General features: G+C 36.3%; 1 protein-coding gene across 1 annotated transcript in view; it reads left to right on the top strand.

Moving 5' to 3' along the window:
- LOC145670497 (uncharacterized) overlaps positions 1 to 19,507 on the top strand; it is a 144,444-nt gene that overhangs the window by 52,409 nt on the left and 72,528 nt on the right. The gene's annotated exons all lie outside the window — the stretch shown is intronic.

Raw genomic sequence — 19,507 nt, 5'->3', positions numbered from 1 at the left:
TAAACTCACTTGGCTGCTTGCTGTCTAAACGGAAACGATTTGTTACTTTACAGCAGTGTTGGGTTAGTTACTTGTAAAAAATGTAACGCGTCACAAGTTACTTACTTTCCCTTAAAATGTAATTCGTTATTTGCCCCTCAAAAGTAACTGTTATCCTACTTCGAAAGTAACGGATTACTAATGCGTAATTTTTAGGTCCGAAACTTTCAATATGTGAAAAAAATTATTACTTCAATTTTCCGTACTAGTACTACCACTACCAGTATTATTATTATTATTATTATTATTATTATTATTATTATTATTATTATTATTATTATTATTATTATTATTATTATTGCATGTTCTGAATCGCTTTATGTAGATGCAAGAACAAATTCTTACTTGACAGCTGCATGAGCATTTTCATATAATGAAACATTGACTAAAATGCCATACTGCGTTACTCGTAGGGATGGGTACGAGCGAGTCCGAGCGACCTTTTTTTTTTTCTTTTCTTTTTTATTGCAACTGAACTCGAGTCGAAACATACTTCTTTGAGCAGGGCCGCTTTTCCGCTTAGGCACGCTAAGCACATGCCTGGGGCGAAAAAGATTTTGAGGGCGCAAAAAATTGGAGGCCGAAAAAAGAGAAAAATAAAATATACTGGTGCAGGAAACGTCACTTCCGTTCCGGTTGAGCTACCTGGTTACAAACAAACTAGATCTCGGCGGCTAATGTAAATGTGATACGTTTACTTTTGTTAATTGAAAATAGAGCTTTACATTACTTGATAAATAAGAATACATAAGTACAGTTGTTTGAGAATATTTGGGGGGTAGAAACAAACTATTAACTGTACTAATATTAGGAAAAATAAGTGTTTTCTGCTATTAGCAGACAAAAGCCGAGACTATGGAAAAGATTCCTTGTGCACTTTTTAATTATAATGATTTACGAGAAACCTATAAATGCAACCTCCGTCTATTTACAACTACTTGCTTGTCACTCAATATGATAAAATGAACATCGACATGATGAAAGAATAATAATAATAATAAAACATCAATTATACTTTTGATCAGTTTAATGTATTATTACTAAACGCATGCCCAAAAAATTTCAATCTCCTGTACATAGGCCTATATGGAAAAGGGTAAGAGAGTTAAGGAAAAATTCTTCCCGAGCCAAAATTGGCAAAGTAACAACTGAATGAGGAGGCTGCTCTGGAAATACTGGCGGGGCGTAACAATTTAAAATATCTAGGGCGCCGGGGAGGTTAGAAACGGCCCTGTCTTTGAGCTCGACTCGAGAACTTTCTTCCAACTCGACTCGAATTCGGGTTGAATTTCGAGTCAAGTCGAGCCAAATCGAGCCAATTCCTGTGTGTAGTTTCAAGTGCTCTCTTCAAGTATCCTATATAGACAATATAATTGTTATAAATGATACTGATACTACTACTACTACTACTAATACTACTACTACTACTTATTATTATTATTATTATTATTATTATTATTATTATTATTATTATTATTATTATTATTATTATTATTAATTACAACAACATTGTATAAACATGAAAGATAGGCGGTTTGTATCTGAATACTAAAAAAACTAGTTGATTACCAACCTCGGTAGTCGTGAAGTCTAGGAGTCAAGGACATTGTTCACGAGCTTCTGAGTTTGAGTTGACGGTCTAGGTTGAGTATTTGGTTTGAGGCAACATTGTTGAAGTTATAGGGCACTGGCAAAATATGTTTGAAACTGCTCGGCCTGGGTTTAGAATTGCCAACGACTCGAGCAGCTCGGCTTACACTCGGCATTCACTATCAAGCCGAATCGACAAGTGAGCCGAGCCAAAAGCTCACTCAACCGAGCCAGCTAGAGCCCTCTGCTGAGTTGAGCCTAACCGAGCAGATGGCTAATCCCAACCAAGCCGGCTCGAGCCGATGGTTTACCCCAAACGAGCCGGCTTGAACCATCGGCTCAGTTCAGCCGATCTAAACTAAGCTTGTTATAAAATTTTTTTCTGGTCTCGTTATCGAGTCGAGACGAGATGCAAGGAGTGTCCTCTCTCGTGAGCAACACTAAAAGTATTCCATATTACTGCTTACATTTCTCACGGCTTTTGCTTTAGCTGAACGAGCGAGCCATCTATCAAACTCGACTCTACTCAAAACTCCACCTCATAAACAGTGAATCAGATAGGAACTCGACTCGAGAAAATTACCTTTGACTCGACTTGTGCCCATTCCTATGCGTTAGAAAAAAATCCTGCTTATTATTATTCTGCTAAACTAATTATATAATAATAACAATGTTTTTATATAAAATTAAAAATACAGAATATAGACAAGCATTACACTACAACTAATAAAATCAGAACACATCACTGGGTATGAATCAAGACATTCCAGTAACTCTAAAATCGATACATGGTTTTAAAAGGTAATTGTTCCAAACTCTATAATCAACGGACTTTAGGATACGCAAACTGATCTGAAAGAACTCCAATATTATATGCCATCAACAAACTATTTTCTAGTAATAAAGTAGGCCTGCTCATCAGAACACAGTTTATTCATATTAGCCCTTTTCTGTATATCGTTAATGGTACCCTAGTTGTTGATAAATATTTCCCGCCGGGGCACTTCAGACACTTTACTTTTAAGTTCTGCAAACCATCATCCACAATTTTTAGGAAAAGTATTCTTTCAAATGTTCGAACGGTAAAATATTTTCGTTCATCTTTATAAAAACAACATCAATCAAAGTAAAATAGACTACCAGCACCATTGCACTCATAGTTCACTCACTGAATATATTGATTTGTAGCTCCCAAAAATTGACAAAATCTTCCAGGTGCTTGCAATCAGTACACTTGATTTCCCTGAGACAGTCCTCATCTTCCAAAAACAGCAAGTGGCACTAAGATCTTATCTGATTTCTGTATGTTGGTGACTGACTGTTGGTCGCTGACACGTAATTCATGCTCCATTGTTCCATTCTGAGAAATTCTCTTACAGGAAAGAAACATTTGTTTCCGAAAAAATATATGCATATATTGTAGTTACTCATCCGAAATGCAACGCTAAAAAGGTAACGGAAACTACGTAACGTACGTTACTTAAAAATTCGTAACACGTTACCGTTACAATTACTTGGAAAAAATGTAACTTGCTACTAGGAATCGTTACTTCCGTTACCTTACTTCCGAAGACTGCTTTACAGTTTACTCCACTTTCATCTTCATGGGACTAAAAGCTGACTGCATTTTTTACAATTGAAGCAAACGTATGTGCTACTTCTTTGATATCCACTTTGTCTAACATTGTTTTGTGAACGTAGCAAACTGCTAGATGGTTGAATCTGTTTTGGGTCATAGTTGATCTAAGATACTTGAAATATTGTGAGGGGGAGAACCTTTTACAACTATTGAGGGGAACAAGTCTTTGATGTCCCCGGTGAGATTGACATCCGTGCTCTTCCAGACAGTTGCCAATATAACAAAACACGAATAGCTTTATATTGTCTCTAGTATCCACTGTATAAGTTTCATTAAGGTGGACCTCTAGGTATTCTCGGTGCTATGCTAAACGCTGCTTAAATAGTGCAGCATTGCCAGATAGTGTCAAGTGTTTACTGATGCCAGATAGTAAAGGGAGTAATCATGGAATTCTGATTAGATACTTACTGGAGAACTTAGTTTTGGACCCTTACCGCGATTCCGTTTCTCGAACTGCAACGCTAGAATCCAGGAATTTTGTTATTATGACTACAACAGTAAACGGACAAATTTGGCAACAACGCATTATGGTGTTCTGCTCAAGTTTCGTCTCAAAATCTATTTCCTTAAATGTAAATTAATATTTAAATAAAGTATGTAACATAACACAAAAAACGGTCAAACATTATATCTATTTCGTGATAAGATTGTTACTTTACAATACTTTACACACACAAATAAACATTTTATAAAATTGAACACTTCCAGTAAGATCTAGCAGCAAGTGCCATCTTGTGTGCTAATTTTAAAATAAATCAAATATTTTATTTTATTTGCTATCGTTTTTGATATCAGAAGACACAACCAAGTGTATCAGTGTCTTGTGTTGTAGCTGAAACATAATTTTATCTTATAGTACAAAATTTAAAATATGTAACGTTTCATTGCGCAGTAGTTAAGGAAATGAGCTAAAATATGTACTGACTTCCAGGTGGTGATCCACCTTAAACTGGGAGAAGTATTTATGTGGTTTTAGCTGCCACAGAAAGGGTTTAATATTGAAATTGGAGAAGAGCTTGCCCCCTTAAATCCAACGGTCGCCGATATAACAAAATGTGTGTTTCTTTATTTTGTCTCTTGATTCCGCTGTGTAAGTTCCATTCAAATCGGCTTGTATCACCTGGGTACCTTCCCTTGTTAGCATGCTGGCAAATGTTGACAGTATTAGTCTATACTATTACATAAAAGTGACTGACCCACCATCGCCCAGGTTATACTACTATAGGTATTAACGTCAAATTTGGAGGGAATACTTCTTTATTCACCCAAGTGAGAGATAACGAAGGGTTTTTGGAAATATTGATCCCAAGAGGGAAAAGAGGTATCAAAGTTTTCCCAAGACTCGCATATCTCATGAATCCCTAGCCTTAGAAAGATAAAACTCGTCATATGAACTCTCCATCAAAAAATAAAGGAACACGTGTTTCATTTCAGTGCCTTCAAAAATTGAACTCGAAAGGAGAACAGAGAGATGTTTTTGAAACAGTTAAATCAGAAAGTTTCGAATGTGACGATTTGCTTAAGTTCGTGATCTGAAATTTTGTATAGATATTATTTTAATCAAAAATAATGAAGCATGCATTTCAGCGTTTCTGATATTTCCTCAGGAAAAGGGGAAAAGGGAGCAATTGTACAGTAATAATATTTAAATATCCCTTTATTCATTCTCAAAGTGCCGAATATGAATATGTATATGTGCCGAATATGAATATGTTAGGGATGTATAATTAGGAACACAAACTCGTGACGAAAATTTATTTTAAGATCAAGCTTTGTGAATTTTTTTTTCCCTTCAGCTTGCGAACAATACTTCAAGATACAAATACACACACATGTTTGCACCAAAAATTTCACATGTAATGCTTGTGTATGTTTACATCAGAAGCGTTGTTTCAGATTTTGCCGGGAGGAAAAGAGGAAGGGACAAGGTTGTTCACCGACTTAAGAGTTTCACGTTTTTTTAAAATTAGTATATTAGCATACAATTTATTAAAAAGCAGTGATTCTCAAACTTACACGACGGAAATTGCTTCCCTTGCCCTACCCAAATGACTTCTGGTTAGCCGTAAACAGTGTTGCCAAATCTCAAGATTAGAACGTAGCGAAGATGTGCTTCAAAAGCGGATTTGTTATGTTTGTAGATCAAACATAAAAATGAATGATTTTCCAACTGTACAGCTTTACTAATGATAAATATTAATGGAACACTCGATTTAACGGAAACACATAAAGTTGAATACACGTCATATGTATGAGTTGGCAACGATTTGGCAGCAATTGCAGCTCTACGCTATTTTCCGTTCTGTATTAGGGTAAACTCCATAATACATGAGGGACAGTAGAACGATAGTAAGCAATGTTTCTTTCAGAAACAATGTTTCGGGGGGAGGGGCACTGCTGATACTATTCTATTTATTATTATATTATAGACGTATTATTTAGGGCTCCTCCGGGGAAAGGGCACTCTCAGAGCTCCGGGAGGGCAGTACCCCCCCAAACAGGTCTGGAAGAAAAACTGATAGTAAGCAATAAACTGAGCAGATCATGATAGTATAAAAAGATCAATGTTTCTAATTTCCAAGAAAATATATATTTCTAGAATACAAGGCAGTTTAGTTTGTTTTGACATACTGTTTGCAAAGTCCCCAGTACGCCTTTTTGGAAGTTTTATTTGTACTCTCCTTATGTTAATATGGGTAATATGGTGACATACTTAAATTTGCAGGGCCTTATGCAGAGTCGTTCTGACGTGTGATTAGTGCCACACTAAAGAGTTCAACTAGCACATGTTTCCTGCAGTAGTCAGGTGTTTAGTACGACGCTAATCATACGTCAAAACGACTCTGCATAAGGCGGACAATGTTCACGTTCACATAACTTCGTTCAATAACTATTCTTAGCCATTAAGTGAGACAGTAACATGGTCACTGATGCTGCAACAGCGTGAACTCAACAAAAGTCTAGTGTTGTCAGATCTTAAGAAAAAATGTCCGAAAACAAGAATTGAACTAGTACCATACTGAACATTAGTTTCAGTAGCGTCATTTCAGATTTAGCTTGGGGAGGGACAAGACCCCTTGATATAAGTAAAATTTCGCGTTTTTCACTGACTTACTACTATTCTATTGATAAAACCTATACAAATCTCAAACTAAAGGGGGAATGTCCCTCCCTGTCCCCCCTAAATTATGTCCCTGATTAGTTTTAGTATTTTTTTTTATTACGAATAGAATATTCAAGAGACAAAACATACGTTCTATTATAATTATAATACTAATAATGTTTTGAGATTTTATATATGAAAATAAAAAATGTAGCGACTTCTTAAGAGTTATAACCTTCAGGTAATTGTAAGTAGCGTGTCGCCCAATTTGAAATTTAGGTAGCGATGACACTTAAGAATCGCCATATCCGCTACTTGTAAACCCAGTCTGGGAATACTGACCGTAAACCTTATCTTTCAGAGTTCTATGTTCATAGGGATTCGCACGAGACAAGATTTGTGGCTGTCTCGTCTCGAAAATGTGCTGTAAAAGTGATGTCTCGACTCGAAAACTGTATATTGCTCTATTTGAAGAGCCGTGTCTCGCCTCGAATTTTGTCAGGAAAATCCTGTCTCGACTCGTCTCGTGCGCATCCCTATATGTTCAAAATCTACTCTTAATTTTGCACTTTTTTGTAATTCTCAGCCCTCACACTGTTTTATTTAATTTAGTTTTATTTATTAATCTTTTAAAAAGGATAAAGTTATCTCCATTCTATGTTCATTGCAAAATACTTAAGAATGTAAAATATACAACATACAGTCAAGGACATATGTACACAGGGGTTGTGTTTTTGGGTCTGGATCCCTTTATCCCCTAAGAAAGCATGGAACAAAAGTTTATGTCAAATCTTTTGCCATCACCTCACATTATTCATCCAAAAGCGAATATAAAATGAACATAACCTATTACTGCAGTCAAAACTTTGTTCTTCTAGTGCTTTAAACCAAGGGCGCCGATTTCTCTGTAAATTTGGGGGGGGGGGGCATCGAGATGCAGAAGGCATATATGAGGATTTTTAAGACAAATTGCATTCAAATTATACGAAACATTCTATACTCATAAATACAATGTGAGGAGGTCCACATGAGGTTTTGGGGAGCCCGGGCTCCCTCGCCCCCAGGATCGGCGCCCTTGTTTTAAGCTGCGTATTAGTTAAGTGTATTCATTGCTTATCGACAAAGTGGTCATGGACTCAAACAATAGTTGTGATTATAACGTGAAGTTGTCGCCAAGTAATATACACAAACTGACAAATAACAGGTGTAGGAAACAGAAAAGTAATTCCAGTTAGTGGAAAGATGTAAAACGAAACCGCCAAAGGAGCAGTGAGTGGGAAAGAAAGCTTTCACCTGTAAAAGAGGTAAGAATATAAAAGAACGTAAGAAACCAATAGATAATCATAAATGTAAGAGATATGGCTGCAAAGAATTAGTTTCTCAACAAAACTACCGTATTTCGTAGAATATTATAAATAAATCATCTTATGATCAAGAGTCTTCTAAAATACGATGGAAAGGACTAACCCAAAAAATGGCCACATTTCGTTCCAGAATAGGATCTCTGGAAATTTGAAAAAAAAAAAGTTGCATACATTTTTATTCCACGTGGACGTATTCATAGTCTTCAGAAATATATGAACGACGACGTCACTGCATCTGAAGACCAGAGGGACAAGCATTTCAATCGACCAGCATTAATGATGAAATCAAAGTTAGACAGCACATAAATCGCTTTCCCAGGAAGTCCAGTCATTATTCTCGATATAAAACCGAAAAACAGTTACTGTCTTCGATTCAACTTTAGCCAAAATATACACAGCCTTTAAAACAAATAAATCCGAGACCCAAGTTAGCTGTGGATACTATTAATCTATTTTTTACGAAATGAATGTCAGAATAGGCATTTTACGAAATGACACAATAAATACTATGGCTTATTATTCAACAAACTTTCAGCTGCTCAAACAGAAGAACGTAGTCCTTAATAGTATGTTACATCACTTCAAAGCCGAATTGGCATTTAAGGCCATGTACAATGGTGCTGAAATTGACTTAAGGGGTAAAAAAGCTAGGTGTGTTTTGCATTGATCTACAACGAGTGTTGTCTTGTCCTACTTACTCATTCATCTGCATACTACCAATGTCAGTTCTTAGGGGTTAGGGGTTAGATTTCTGGGTTGTTGGCACCTATGGCCATTTAGCCAGTCACGTATATGAGGGATGACGTCCGTCGGTGAGCACACTATCCGATGAAAGGGAAGGAAGGAAGCGGCCTGAGATTGTTATGTTTGGTACTATCCCGGCATTTGCCTGGTGTGAGTAAGGGAAACCAGGTAAGAACCTCACTCAAGATGGCTGACCAGAAAAAGTTGTTCTACCTTTTCAACCGAGTGTCCCCACCGAGAATCGAACCCGGGACACCAGCGTCAGTTCTGTATCTACAATTTGGCTATTCATGATGTGAGACACAATGGAGTTACTTTCTACCTGTCGACAGGGATAAAAGTGGATATGAAAAGGTAGGGGGACGCATGACATCAGACCGTCCTCCTTGCCTATCTTTAATCATCGTAATTATTTTAGGAAATGGGGACGCCATAGATATTTTTGGAGGTGGGGTAACGTCGTCCACTCGCGTTCCCTCTCACTTTTACCCCTGCCTGAGGAATAAAACAGCTGGAAAGAGAAGATCTACAGAAATATTATCTGTTTATTAACACACATCACTGAAAACATTTGACCCAACAATTTACAGAGCAGAAAACATATCGTGTGGTCAGGTTGATGTGCAGGATAAAATAATAACTGGCAAAATCTTGCACTCTTCAGGGGTTTTTGATGAAGTTCATCAAAAATTTATCTGCTTACGACACAGCTTTCTATCATACGACAGACACTTCACATTAATTAAAAAAAGAAGTACGTCAAGAAACATTGAAATAGTAGAAATGGACAAAAATGAGTTTTAAAATTTTGATCCGGAGATGACCAGGTGTGTTATGAAGAATAAAGAACTAAAAATCACGGAGGATATGTCGACGAACTTTAGTCAAGATGAATCTAATGGTGCATAGGCCAGAAAATTTCATAACAATTTAGCACCATATCAATATTATCTACTTTTGACTTCAAGAAATATTATTCGTGGCGAGACATTCTCAGTTTTTGACTTTGTTCCTGTGTATGCAAATGACCTCCCAATTATGAAGGAAAGGGAAAGAATGATATCTGCTAGATATGTTGAAATATTTGAAGTAGGAATACCATGCCTTCTATCTAAATTTAAAGACAGACTAATGAGTGCAGGAAGCTGTTGAGTTTATTCAAGTTTCTATTTTAAATAACATATTGCAAACTGCAAGTGAGATTTTAAAAAAAACAAAAAAAAACATGTTTTTATTTATAGTAGTCTATACATTACTATTAGGGACAACACGAGACGAGTCGAGAGGGAGTTTTCCTGAAAAAATTCGTGTCGAGACACAGGTCTTCCAATAGATAAATATACATTTTTCGAGTCGAGACGCCACTTTTACAGCACATTTTCGAGACGAGACAACCTCAAATCTTGTCTCATGCGCATCCCTAGTTACTATTAATATCTTTAAAAATTAATTTACTTGTGAGCAGTGATGCCAACCTCAAACGTTATAAAATCCCATCTCGAGAGACAGAAATTCCCATTTTACTCTTGAATTTTCCACGTTTTACTAATAACAACATTTTCTAAACTTAAAAAAGATGAACAGTGAAATTAGTGTACAACACTTATTTTCTTCAATATATGAGTGAATGATCGAGAAATTCAGATTGCTTACGTTCATCAATCAGTTTATGAACAAGTATTTTCCTTAGCTGTAAGAGACAATTGAAAATGCTGATGAAAATTTACATATTTGGTTCGGACTTCAGTATTTCAATCACGCATTTGTCCCATGATCTTCCACTAAACGTAATAAAACTAGATAAACTTCATTCTTCAGCCATTTCGTATGAAATGTCTTGGAAATTTGATGTTTCTCATTTAATTTCTTCCGTTGATTCTGTTCTTTTCCTCATATTATTTAAACACCAGAGTACAATTAACGTTCCTTGGCACTTGGTTTTTGAGATTCACAAGTCACTTCATAAATCAACTTAACACTAACATGTATTTTATAGTAACTACATTTGACAATTACCATTAATTTCAAGTTTATTTAAGACTCATTTGTCTATTCGTCCATAGACAATTCTCTTGGTGTTAATGGAATAGATATATTTAAAATCCCATAAATCCTGATAATTTTGACAAAAATTAACGTTATCTCATTTCAAGAAATCATTGTCAAAATATTCCATAATATAGGATTTTCCCACGGGTTGTTGACATTAATGCTTGTGAATGTTACAAACATATTTTTCAATGTTTGCGTTACGTAACCAGGTGATGTAATAATTAAAAAAGGGACAAAAATATTTTAATTTCATTATTGCTGAAGAATCAGAAGGAACAGTGCTGTAGTTTGTCTTTAAACTTAAAATAATCGTAACCCAATGTAACGAAATAAGCTCACTTACGTTTATTTTGAAAGCAACATTATATTTACAGACTCAAATTTTAGGGGTTAATTGGCTTCAGTCTATTAACTTAAAAATAAGTTTTATTTTTTCGTATGCAACCCAAACTGTGCGATGAGTGAACACGCTTTCGCACTTACATATTGTGGTAGTTTATGGAACACAGAGCTCGTCCTTGGCTAAGCAGTTAGCGTACGCGCCTTATTGTGGTAGGCCCGGGTTCCCTATTCTGGGATGGAGCTCATGTGAACTGGATTCCATTTTAATCAGTAGATTCACGTCTTATATAGCCTAGCTGCTGAAAAGGTGCGTTGAACTCAAAATCAACTCAACTCAGTTTTTGGAACAAATCATGTTATACTTCAAACAATCTTGCGGTGCTCCGCCGACGATAAGTAGCTTCCTTGCCTTTCTTATAGAATAAAAGATAAATTCTGATCAAAACATATACTATCTAATAAATAATAGCGTTCCAGTTTCGGCACAGTATCTTTCCCTTCATCAGACAGATAATGTGTCTACTGAAGACAAAGATCGAGGTGACCAGAATTTTCACTTGCAAAAACGGGACGCATACGAATCGGCTACGCGGGGGGGGGGGGATATCTGACTTCCAGATTGCATTTTGGGACTCAGAAGTGTTCTCAATTTACAAAATACACAAGTAAGAGTGATAACACGCCGTTTCTAACTTTACGTGTACCACACTACAAATAATGGTTCCCGATTGCAAGTTCTATCCACCAATTCTTTTAACTAGTTGAACACTCAGTATTCCTACTCAATTCCCACTTGAACCACGAACACTCAATTCCCATTTGAAAATTCAGAAGTTGTAGACACGGCTGAACCTTGACAACGAGTGTTAGTACGGAAGAGAGTAGAATTTCCAACGGGATATTTAGGAGTCCCGTTCGATAATCAGGAAAAAAAAACGGGACAACGGTTGGAAAAAAGGGACTGTCCCGGCTAAAACGGAACGTCAGGTCACCTTGCAAAGATAATTTGCTGAAACTGTAACGCTGTTATTTATTAGATAAAGTACGCTTTAGTCAGAATGTGTCTTTTATTGTATAGCTACAAGAAGTTCTAAAGCTAAAATAAGTGGTATTCTGATAGAAGTGTCATTTTTCTACTTATACACAACATGTAATATAGACATTTGTTCACTGATACGATTCAATTGTTGGAAAGGTTTGTTACAAATTAATTAGTTACCAAAAAAAAAAAAAAAAATCGGAAATGCTTTCCGCCTATATTGTTTCCTTCTTGCAAGATTCGTTGTTTTTCCAATGCCCCGTTTCGGAAAATCATTCATACAAATTAAGTCCGAAAATTGTAAAGTAATAATTCCAGTTTTGGTGGAGAACGTTAACATATTGAAACAACATTTTGAACGAGGAAAATTTCTAAATGGCAAGCCATTACCTTGTTGAATGCTGCGTTTGAAGGATTTGTTTTTTATTCTTATTTAATTAGTACTAATTGTATTCAATTTTAAAGGTAGTATAGTTTCTTTCTTTCTTTTTTCTTTTTCTTTCTTTTTTTTTTTTTTTTTTTTTTGGATACGATAGGTGTGTTTACTTATATAAAGGAAACCAAGAAACTTCTGTCAATTCTGGTGCAGGTTTGTGTTCAATTGGGCCTCACACCGTGAGATGTGAATGGAGATAAGGCGAAGGTCAGTTGTTGATGTGGGTATATCCAACATACTGTCTGGTTGTGGCAGTTCACTTACACCGTGAGCTTGCGTATGGACAGAGTGAACCCGAGAACTCCACAGACTGTCATAAGGGTGTGTATGCTGTACGAGTTCAAACTGGGGTCAAACGCCGCTGCAGCAGGGCGGAAGATATACCAGGCCTTTGATGAGGGTGTCGTGACTACGCAAACAATGCAGCGATGTAACAAGAAGTACGGTGACGAAACACTCGAAGACGCAACACGTGCCGGAATACCAACACATGTACAACATTGAGGATCTCCAGGCAGCAGTTGGGGCGAACAGTAGCCAGACATGTCAGGAACTGGGACTACAATATAATATGAGTTTAGAAATCATTCGGCAGCACCTCTATCAACTTAGGAAGCACTACAAGTTAGGTCGATGGGTCCCACATGATTTGACTCCGGGCCAGAAGGCAACGCAAGCAAACATATGTGTTTCTTTGCTATCTTGTCTGAGGAAGGAGCCATTTCTGTACAGGGCGTTGGCATGTGATGAAAAGTGGGTTCTCTACGAAGCTCCACATTGACGTAATCATTTGTTAGCATCCCATGAACCGGTTCCGAAAACGGAAACCAGCACTGCACCAGAAGAAGATCCTCCTGTGTTTGGTGAACTGCTCGCGGCATAGTGCATCGAAAACTGCTACCAGCTGGTTAGAGCATCAATGCAACTGCGTACTGTCAGCAGTTGAGTCATGTTCAAGGAATACTCGAAACTCTGGAACCAGTACTTCTGAATCGCAAAGAAATCCTCCTGTTATAGGAACGCTAAGCTCTATGATGACTCGAGACACCATTCTACGCCTTGGATTGGAAACGCTATTCCATTCGGCATATTTCCCTGTCATTATATCGTCCGATTATCACCTGTTCCATTCCTTGGGCAATCACGTTAGAGGATGCCAGTTCCAATCCCTAGTAGAGGTGCAAAATGCACTTGATACTTTCTTCGCTTCCAAGGCCCACCAAGTTCTACCGCAATGGAATCCACGGCCTTGCGGAACATTGGGAGAAGGTCATCGATGCTGATGGGGACTATTTTTGATCTTCCAGGTACGTCTTAGATGACATATAAATGTTTGGAAGTGGTGGTTGAAAAAGTGACAGAACTTTCTTGGTTACCTTAGAAATGAAAGAGTCACTCTACCTGATACAGCTATTTAATTTGCCCGACTCACTGTCAGAGAAAATATTCCTGCAGGTTACTAGCGCCATAGTGGCCACTAGAGAAACTGGTTCCTGTTTGCTTGTCCACGCTATTTGGAAATGCGGAAACCAGTTACCTATTTTCTTTTTCTTATTTGCAAAAAATAAAGAAGACTGTTATGGATCTTGTGTCTACTATGAATGACAAATATACTTAGATTTAGATCATTTTTGTTAAATGAAACAGTTATAAAATGATTGAAGAGTTAGATATTGCGGAACTAAATTAGATATTGCAGAAAATCTCCAGGTAGTTTGATATTCCTTTAAAAAGAAAGAAATTGCCTATGTAAGAAAGAATGGAAGATAAGCTTTAACATTGAGATTCTATCTCTATTTTTCAGTGATGTTGCTGTTTTTCTGTCTTCTTTTTTCTATATAGGATAACAAATAATATTTCTTTACAAACAATTTCTTTGCTGATAAATGCAAAGAAAACAGAAGCACTAAATTTTCATTACTCATGTACACCTCGAACAGTACCTCCCATTGTGATAAATTCAACTGATGTAGACTATTCAAAATCCACTAAATTTTTAGGTGTAACAATAAGCAATAGGCTTACATGGAATGCACATATTACTGAGCTAAACAACAAACTAAGCAGTATCTGTTTTGTTATTTATAGAATACGTGGTTCAGTGTCAAAAGAAACTTTGCTGTTATTGTACTATGGTAAATTTCAATCCTTGTTAAATTATGGAATAATTTTCTGGGGAGCCTCCTATTTCAGTGTTACTACTTTTCGATCTGCAGAAAAAGGCAATAAGATCTATTTTTAACCTATCACCAAGGTCCTCATGCAAAAGGGTCTTTCAGTCAAATAAAATTTTAACTGTGCCTTGTCTGTACATATACAAAAGTATCATATATGTAAAAAGAAATGAAAATAGTTTTCTTCATGTTGACGATGTACATTCATACAACACACGACAAAAGAATAACATATTCACAGCATACGAAAACTATGCGTGCACCAAAAGAAGTGATCTTTCTATGTCCGCTAAGTTGTTTAATAAGCTCCCAAGTTATTTGAAGGATATCAAAAACATACGGAATTTAAAAAATGAACTATTTAATTTTTTGTGTAACAAAATGTATTATCATATTAATGAATACTTGGGTGATAGTTTGTAAAATAATGTAACATCTCCGACCAATAATGTACGACATGGATGAATAAAAGAATGAATGAATGAATTAATTAATATGAGCTCTCAAATTAAATCAAATAAGGGGACTAGAGAAGGTTTAAAAATGTGCAAAATGCTAAAGCAAAAGTTTATAACCCCAGACTACAAACATGATGTGGCCATCGGCCGACTTTCCAAAATGTATGTGGGTGCATATCAATGGCGAGTCGTGTTATACGTTTTCAGGGAGTCTCAGTATGTTTTGATTGATTTCCTTTTAGCTAAAATCTTTTATGAACACTGTCATAAAAGGTTGTGCTCGATTCTAATCACGATATAGTTCTATTTTTATTGTGCGGACTGCTTTTGATTAGGTCAGAGACAGGCATGTATGGAATGAGTGTGTTTTCTGGTTGGGTTTCACAAACACATTTGAAACAAATAATTATGTTTTGGAGGTTAGAAATTATAACTTCATCTCAATCAGGGACGTACGCAGGGGGTGGATCCTGGGGTGCGGACCCCCCAAATTCGGACTTTTTTGTAAATTTAGTCTAATTTTAAGGCAATTTTACAATTTTTAATATAATTTAGCCTGAAATTGTGTTTGGATCCCCCCAAAAAAAGCTTTGGACTCCTTCCGAAATAAATTCCTGCGTACGTCCCTGATCTCGATGTTTTAATTGCTTACGGCAAGTGAGAAATATTTATATTATTTTGTTTCTATCAAACTAAAAAGCTTGTGGGTGCACCGCACCCAGAAGATTATTTGTGTGTATGTTGGAGCCCCGGAGCACCACGTACTCGGTGGATGTGGCTATACTTTCTTCCAGAGTTTAGGCCTATTTCACACATAATCATTTTCAAAATCCTGTGGGAAAACACGGTTCCTCCCAACCAATTTTTCATTTTGTAAATTTTGCAATGTAACATGGTTCTTTAAAGTGATTACAGATCTTCTTTGATAAAGAAATATAAAGCATTCACTTCAGTTTCATAAACTATTTGAAATCTGCGCTGACTTTTGTTTGGTTACATTTTAGTTACAATTTCTTTATCCGCAGATAATAAAAGAGATATGTTTATGGCTAATGTAACACAGCAGAATACTTTCTCCACATCATTAAAATCGTTTAAGCTACGCTCCCTTGTTTCCAGCTCCAATAGTTTACTCTGTCACTTAGGCTTTCGATGTGAGCATTTGTCTAATGGCTGTGTTTTATTCGTTTACTACATTGATTGGTGAATGTCGCCATATTTCATTCAGTGTAGGCAGAACGCCAACATAAATGAACTCCAAAGATACCATAAATCACGTTTCTGTTATGTACGAACTCGAAACTTCTTTTCCCGTTTCTCCACATATTCTTCCTCAACTTCTTTCAATAATCCTAGTTTAATGTTAATGCGTAACGAAAAAAGAAAGAAAGAATCAGAAAGTCAAATGATGATAGTATACTACTCGATAAAATCATTGATTTGAACAAATTATATGGATGGGTAATTCGTCATCGACATGGTGATATAAAGTGTGTAGTTCATTGTCAGTAATCATTTAGGCCATATTCTTCAGAGACTGTTTGGTTATTTTTGTATGTATTGTATATGTGAAAACAATATACTGTTAACTATCACATTATGTTCCTTGTATGTGTTCTCCTAATAATATCTATTGCTCTTTGTGTTCTTCTAATGGTATATATTGTTGTTTGTATTCTCCTAACAGTATCGATAGCTGTTTGTGTTCTTCTAATGGTATTTATTGTTGTTTGTGTTCTTCTAATTGTATATATTGTTGTTTGTGTTCTCCTAGCGGTATCGATTGCTGTTTGTGTTCTCGTAATGGTATATATTGCTGTTCTCCTAATACTATCTACTGCTGTTTATATTCTCCTAATGGTAATTATTGCTCTTTATGTTCTCGTAATGATATATATTGTTGTTTGCTCTCTTAACGGTATCCTTTGTTTATGTTCTCTATTGGCATAAATTGTTGTTTGAGTTCTTCTAATGATATCTATTGTTGTTTATTTTCTCCTAATGGTATCTATTGTCCTCCTATTGGTATACATTGTTATTTGAGTTTTCCTAATGGTATATACTGTTATTTCAGCTTTCCTAATGATATATATTGTTATTTGAGTTTCCCTAATTGTATATAATGTTATTTGACTTCCGCTAATGGCATCGATTACTGTTTGTGTTTTTCTAAAGGCATCTATTGTTGTTTCTGTTCTTCTAATGATGCCTATTCTTGTTTCTGTTCTAATAGTATTTATTGTTTTTTGAATTCTCCCAATGGTATCTATTCTGGTTTGTTCTTTTAATGGTATATATATATATATATATATATATATATATATATATATATATATATATATATATATATTACTGTTTGTGTTCTCCTAATGGTATATATTGCTGTTTCTGTTATCCTAATGGTATCTATTGTTTGTATTATCCTAATTGAATCTATTGTTGTTTTGTTCTCCTAATGGTATTTATATTAGTTTATGTTCTCCTAATGATATATATTGTTGTTTGTCTTCTCCTAATGGTATTTATTGTTTTTTGTGTTCTCCTAATGGTATCTATTGTCGTTTGTTTTCCTAATGGTGTCTATTGTTGTTTATGTTCTCCTAATGGTATCTATTGTTGTTTGTACTCTCCTAATTGTATCTATTGTTTTTTGCTCTCCTAATAATATTTATTGTTGTTTTATGATTTCCTAATGATATCTATTGTTCTGTTCTCTTTATGGTATACTTTGTTGTTTGTTATCCTAATGATATATATATATATATATATATATATATATATATATATATATATATATATATATATATATATATATATATATATTGTGTTCTTCTAATGCTGTTGTTTGTGTCCTGCTATTGTTGTTATTAAGTATTCTGCCCTTTGGCATGTCCTAGAACTAGTGAGTTTTTTCTTTATTATTTTAGGTTTGGGCCTGGAAATCTTTTTTTCATGTTTCTCGATCTTCAGCTTTCTCTTTTAACTTCCAATGTTCTTTTATTTTTCAAATTGTCGATCAGTTGTGTTCTTCTTTCTCTTACTTCTTGCTTTTCTTCCATCTCTCTTTCTACAGTTTTTTTTCGCAAGATATGTCAAATTCAATTGCCCTTCCTAGCTAAAAGCGTCCTCTTCTCTCCTATTCGTTTTAAAACATCTTCGTTTTTAACTCAGCTCCTTCGTGGCTAAGCGGTTAGCGTACGCGCCTTTGGGGTGGGAGACCCGGGTTCGATTTCTGGCGGGAGCTCATGTGGTTCAGATTCCGCGTTAATCAGTAGGTCCCGTCTCCTATAGCCTCGTGCTGAAAGGGATATTAAAATCAACTCAAATCAACTCGTTTTTTACTCTGTCCATTTTATCTTCTCCATCTTCTTCCAACACCACCTTTCGAAGCTCTCTAAATATTTCGTTTCTAACTTCCAAAGTAACCAAGTTTCTGAACCATACAATGCAATAATCTAAATATAGCACTTGACCAACTTCTTCCTTAGTTCAATATTAACCCCAGGGGTGAATCCAGGGGGGTGATCGGGGCGATTGCCCCCCCCCAGAAGAGGAAACTTTCTTATTTTATATATATAAATAAAACCCATCCCAAAGTTTGGAGGCCTTAAAAGTAGCAGTATGACAACCCACCGCCCCCCCAGAAGTTGGTCCTGGATCCGCCCCTGATTAACCCTGGACCACGCGCGCCTAAATGAAAAAGATTAAAAAGAAAACGAACGTGTGGCGCATGTCAGACGCCACATGCGCGACCCAGGGTTAAGTCTAGTACTTAAGCGTGATCTTTTTATTTGTTGAATGCTTCTTTGACTACGACAATTCTTGACCTGATCTCTTTGGTGCAGTAAGCGTCTCTGCTCAAAATACTTTCCAGATACCTGAGATTACCGACCGACCTCATCAAGTTCTCTTTGTTCTACTCTGATCCGGTTGGCACTGTGGCTAGGGATGCGTACGAGTCGAGCGAGACAGGATTTTCCTGACAAAATTCGAGTCGAGACACGGCTCTTCCAATAGAGAAATGTACATTTTTCGAGTCGGGACATCACTTTTACAGCACATTTTCGAGACGAGACAGCCAGAAATCTTGTCTCGTGCGCATCCCTAACTGTGGCTCAGTGGTAGAGTGTTTACCTCTGCTGCGTGAGGTTCCTGATTCGATGCTCGGGCAAGTAAGCTGGTGGTGGACAACATCGTGTTCTTGTTGGTTTGGTGAGGGTACAGGGGTGCCCACAAGGGGGGGCTATGACGCAAACTGCGTCATTGAAATATTTGGGGGGGGTTAAAGATCTATGTAAATATGTTTGAGGGAGTGTAAAAATTAATCGAAAAGATTTTTTTTTCATGGAAGAACACCTACGGATAGAGAATTGAGGGGGGGGGGTGCGTCATGGACATGAGGGGGGGTGGGCACCACTGTGAGGGTACATTCTCATTCAACCAATTCTTCCGTCGTTATTCATTTGTTTTTATCATCCGTCTCCCATAGTATAACAGGCATAATGGTGGGAAGTTAAACTGGAAGAT

The sequence above is a fragment of the Thermobia domestica genome, chromosome 14, assembly GCF_964235325.1.
Source record: "Thermobia domestica chromosome 14, izTheDome1.hap1.1, whole genome shotgun sequence".
Taxonomy (NCBI): Eukaryota; Metazoa; Arthropoda; class Insecta; order Zygentoma; family Lepismatidae; genus Thermobia; species Thermobia domestica.
This window is presented reverse-complemented; position numbering and strand designations above follow the sequence as displayed.